Genomic DNA, 6,020 nt, shown 5'->3' with positions numbered 1-6,020 from the left:
AGAGTTTCTGTGTTATTATTTTGGGAGTCTGGGCAGCTGGGAATGAACAAGTGGCCTTATTACAACAGGGAAGGAAGAAAGGAATGAAGTTAGGAAGGAAGGAATGAAGTTAGGAAGGAAGGAAGGAAGGAAGGAAGGAAGGAAGGAAGGAAGGAAGGAAGGAAAAACGTTCTTCACACAGAGCCAGCATCCTGTGCATCTGTGAACTTTTCAGTATTCTAAATGAGGTAATACTGAGTTGACTGCCAACCTCATTCTCTATCACCATTTCTCCTCTTCTCCTAGGACAGTACTTTTTTCTTAAATTCTAATTTTACATTTCAAGCCACCAAATCTTGTCTTACTCATTTTCTTCCATTACAAAAAACAAACAAATTATTAAAAATAAAAGTCAATGTGAATGATTGATAAAATCTAGTCTTCAGGAAAATTTTTATTATTTTATAACAATAAATATATTTACTGTAAAAAATAGAAGAATATTTCATGTTTGGTACTTTTTGTACTATATTCTACTTAATAATAGGAATGTTATTTAAAAATGATCACAAAACACTTCTATCCATTTTATATATTGCTTCTTTACGTCATTAAATTATTCCAATATTTTCATGCAGTGTTGCCTTTAGTTCCAGCACTCAGGAAGCAGAGGCAGAAAGATCTTTGTGAGTTTGAGAGCAGCCTGGTCTACAGAGTTAGCTCCAGGACAGGTTCCACAGCTGAACAGAAAAACCCTGTCTTGAAAAAAGAAATTAATGCATATAGTCAGTAGGTAAAAGAATTAAGATCTGTATCTTCACTTATAAATTTTGTTTTAATTGTTATCATTGTTATTTATACAATTTTGCATCAAAACTGTGCTCTGCTCAATGACATTGACTATTTTGACATTTTAGAATGTGAATAGAATTTATCATTTGTCTCAGCATGCTGTTCTGCTTAATATCTTTAGACCTAGTTTCAGGAACCCGCAAGGCAAAATTTAATGAACAGTATTTCCTGGTGAAGTACCTGCAATATTCAGGGTTCTGCAAGTGAATCTGGTAGACTCTCCTGAGCATGAATTTGCTCTTTTGGAACTCTAGGTTGGCCAGAGTTATTTACAAGTGTGTTTGAAAAACATGCCATTTTCTGACATGATGTCAAGAAACAAGCAAGTACTTCAGAATGAAATTCAAATTTCCTCTCCTAGCAGAAAAATCCCTTCACTGACGAGCAGCAACCCAGTTTTCTGGTCTCCTGATACACCTCTGTGATCCATATACCTCCCTAAATATGTATGAATCTACTTATGGTTTCTGGATGTATAGTTTTTATTTTTAGATTCTGTGTTGCTCTCAGTGTGAAATCTTTTGTAACTGCTGTGTGCTGCTTATAGCCTTCAAAGTCATTTTGTCCAAACATGATCTGTTCAGTGAGCCCTGACCTATTCATGAGAATTGATTTTACTTTCTATGCTTCCAATATACAGCACACTTTATTTTAATTTACAGTTCAATGTTTTAAACTTTCTGTAATTGCTTCTCTCTCATTAACTAGCCATTTTATTTGAGAATTAATAGTTGTATTACTTAATACTCCTTATTGTATAAATAATTTCACTATATAAAAATAAACATTTTCACATGCTTTTGACTCAATGATTTATGTTAATAGTCATAGGCAATACAGGCCTTCCAAGTCTTTTCAAAATGCCACTTATCTTTTTAAAAAATCTTCAGTATTAACTTCAAAGTCCAGTCAACTGTGTGTGTGTGTGTGTGTGTGTGTGTGTGTGTGTGTGTGTGTGCTTTTTCTTGAGTATTCATAATTCATTGCTTAAAATTGGCAATCTCAAGTTTCAGAATTCGTTCTTTGTTGTTGTGGATGTTTATGTCTCTTAATTTCAAAATAGAGTCATTGTTAATATGTATTTTTTCACAGATTTTTGGGAATAACATATTTTCAGTTAATATTTTTATTAATCAAGAATTTCAATATTCATTCAAAAAATTTATCTTATTCCCCCAAATTTTCCCAGATCCACCGAGTGGCTTTCCACCTCTTCCCAACATTATGCCCATTTTTGTTATATTTTTATAAGACATAGAATCCAATTTGCAATGGCCCTATATTTGTGGCTATGTAGGCAACCACTGGATGGTGTTCAAGTTGCCAGGGTCCACATGCTTACAGGAAATTTTTCTCTCTCTACCTAACAAGACCCTATCAACTGTTTATAGAGACTCAGTTGGGGAGATGCTCAGGAACCCTTTCTTGGTCTATGTTAGGATGTTGAACATCTTGATCTCATGAGGTTTTTTGAAGACAACAGTAGCTGATGTTGTCCAAAACACCTGGCATGTCCAAAAGACATCGCTATGGTGAGGTGGCCCTTCCAGATATCTGAAACATTATATACATCTTTCTTCAATGGTTCCTGGACCTGCTAAGAAATTTGTATGCAAAAGCTTTCAAATTGGATTTATGGTAAACTTCACAAGAAATAACAAATGTTTGATACTTTAAATATGGCCAAGAATTCAGAATTTTAACACCACAGGGTCATGTTAAATCTACCATCAGTTCGATAAATCAACACAGAATCAAACTGACACCTAAATTTATATATCTATATCATGGATTACTGCAGCTCTCAGACCATATCATCAAAGACTTTTTGTTTAGTAGAAGGCCATGAGTACAGAAAGTTACAATAGATCAAAAAGGAGAGAATATTTGCCTGTGGAGTGCCCAGCTGAAACAATAATTAAAAAAAAAAAACACCTTGAGATAAATCCTAAGCACTATAAAGAAGGAGGAAGGATTTATTTCACAATTACAACTTCAATTCCCTATCAGAATGCCTCACACAAAAGATGGTCAATAACTTTACTTAGTTGAATAAATAAATGGATTAATTCAAAATCTCTTAGTATTCCCTACATGTTTAAAGATGTCTCTCACAGTAATCTTGATTCTCATTATTATATAAAATTATTCCAGTTTGAAAACAGAGAAAAAGCAAAAAGATGAAGAAACATAATTCCTAGTAGGTAAACACATATGGAAAGCATAAAACACTGTGAAAAGTCAGATGCTTACCAGCATTTAGATATTGCTTACAAGAAAAGTAATGGTTAAATGTAAGTGCTTTGGTTGTGCTGAAAATGCATGTATTATTTTATATTTAATATTGCATTCATGCAAGTGTTTGAATTTTATAGCGTTTCAAGATTTAAAGATGTACAAAACTACAATCTCCCTGTTTTTCAGTATGGATCCACTCTGACTCCATTATGAAAAGTAGAACCTTTCCAGACCAATTTGTAATTGAAAATAAATAGGTAAATAAAATTGTGGGAAACTGTCTTATCTGCTGATTCTTAGTCTGTAAAATTGTAAATGGTCAGTAGACAACATTTACTCACAGGAACAAGATATATTAACCGCAAGTCATTATTATTATCGTAACATCATCATAATAATCAATACCCACAAAAATGAATACAATGTGCAGCAAATTAATTCATGGGTATGAAACTGAAAAGGTTAAAATAAGGCAGGGTGTGGTAGGAGAGACTTTTATTTCTAGCACTCAGGAAGCAGAGGAGTGTGGATCTCATTGTGTTCAAGACTAGTAATTCTAAATAGAGAGTTCCAAGACAGCCAGAATTACATAATTGAGAGATTATTATAGGAAGGAGGCTGCTTGTTTATCATGGCTGCCCAGAACCAAAATAATCACATAGAAATTGTATTATTTTTAAATCATTGCTTGGTCCATTAGCTCTAGCTTCTTATTGGCTAACTCTTACATATTGATTTAACCCATCTCCATTAATGTGTGCATCACCACGAGGTCGTGGCCTACCAGCAAAGTTTCAGCACACCCCTTCCTGGTTGGGGCTCCATGGCTTCTCTCTGACTCTGCCTCCTTTCTCCCACCATTCTGTTTAGTTTCACGAACCTAGCTCTGTTCCTCTATAGCTCTAAGAATGACTTATTCATTAACCAATAAAAGCAACACACAGTCAGAAGGACCTCCCACTCCAGGTTATGTCTCAAAAACAAAAACAAAAAAATTTAAAAAGCTATTTAGGAGTGCTTAGTTCTGCTTGGAAAGTTTAACAGTAGAAGAATGAAGAATGAGTTCTGCAGATGTATTTACCTGATTAAAAAAGAAGAACTAGTTTGTATAACAAATAACAGTGGCATATTAAGGGACTTTGAGATGTACAAGCGTACCAATCCAGGATGCATGCATTATGTTCTAGATAATGCCTGGTGTGGTGGTGGTGAGCTGTAAATGTTGATAAACCATCTTTCTCATGCAGATGTAAACAGAAGCCATAGAAAATCATTGTCAAAATTAGCTAGAGGGAAATATAGAAATCCAGAAGGAATGCATATTTTAGACTCTAAATACGAAAAGGTAGAGTGTGTGACCTCAGAGGCAATGGTAATAAAGAGAGTGACCAATATAACCAAAGGACACAGAAAAATAAGGAAGATTTTGTCCTGAAAAATATCTTCTGATAGATTTGTCAAGTAGTATCATTGGAGCCAGAAATGAAGAAGCTCAGTTTCGCTGGACTGAAGCTTAAATGGAGGTAATAAAGCAGAAATAATAAGTGTCCTTGAGGGAGATCCCTTCATATGGCTTCTGTTATCTTTGCAAAATGAAAAACAAGGTCATCTGCTAATCCCCCACGACGTGCAGTCAGAAAATAATGTTCAATGTCAACGAACCAATTTAGGTAATGGAAAGCCCTGTCACTATTTCTTTGTTATGATACCAGAAATTCAATGCTACTCAGCTCTGCACTCATAAATATGATGCAAGTTCATTGAAGAGTGATTCTGAAATGAGAGCCAACAGGCCAATGCATCATTATGAGCAGGTCTGAAAGGATCTATGGCTACTCCCTCATAGGCCTTACACTACCTTTTGACGAGCCCCTCAGATATAAATATAATTTTCTAAAATTCACTAAATTCTAGAATTTACAGTTTCAAATTTTTACATGTAACTGTAATTCAAAAAAAGAGGAATATATTTCCCACAAAGATGTGTTTTGTTTAAATTTTTCCTAATAAAGAAGGACTCATATTTATTTGTATATTTTTGAAGTATTTTATTTTTTAGCACTTTCATGTAAGTATGGTATTAATTGTCCATGTTGCCATGCATCATTGTCCTCTCTCTCCCAGCCTCTAAGAATAACCCTTGGATCCAATAAGGCCTTTTGGAAGCTCATGTCTTATATTATGACCCACAATATCTATCTACTTCGTTTATAGTATGTATTTTCCAAAAATAATAATAAAATAATTTTGTTAGCATGAAAAAAGATTTTGTTTTAACATAATTCATACACATTAAAAGGTCTTGTCTACCAATTTAAGCACCTTTGTGCTTAGTGTGGTCGATCAAGCATGTAATATTATTACATTGAAGGCTTAAGCTGGTGGAATGTTGCAGGTTAGAATACAGGATAGACTGCATCAAATTTTCATGCCAGTCAGTGCTGCAATGAAAGACTGTCTCAAAATGCAAACAGACAAAAATCAAAATTAAGTTCTCGCATACATATAAACAGAAGGCATTTAGATATTATACTATATAAATTAACAACATTCTTTTAGTGACTTGTGGTGTTGAACATGTTTGAAAGGGGTTATTACCCACCCAGTCTTTTTTGGGATCCAGAGAAACACCTGTGTACAAAAATTTAAAAATGGTTCTCTACCATTTTGTGGTGGTTTGAGTAAGAAATATCACTCAAAATACCCTTTGGCATTTGAACACTGAATCTGCAATCAATGACATTTTTGAGAGGTTTAAGAGTTAAAGTCTTGTTGAAGTATGCTGCAAAAGGCAGTCTCTGAGAGTAAGAGGCACCACCTTTGTCCAGTTTGGTCTCTCTGCTTGATGTGGGCTCTCTCTCTCTCTGTCCTGTCAAAATACTTGCACCTTTTCCATGCTTCTACTCTTCCATTATCGACTTTTTTATTTCCAAAAGGTAACCCAATTAACC

Source organism: Microtus ochrogaster, chromosome 17 (assembly GCF_000317375.1).
Source record: "Microtus ochrogaster isolate Prairie Vole_2 chromosome 17, MicOch1.0, whole genome shotgun sequence".
Classification (NCBI taxonomy): Eukaryota; Metazoa; Chordata; class Mammalia; order Rodentia; family Cricetidae; genus Microtus; species Microtus ochrogaster.
The sequence above is the reverse complement of the archived record's forward strand: the minus strand, read 5'-3'. Positions refer to the sequence as shown.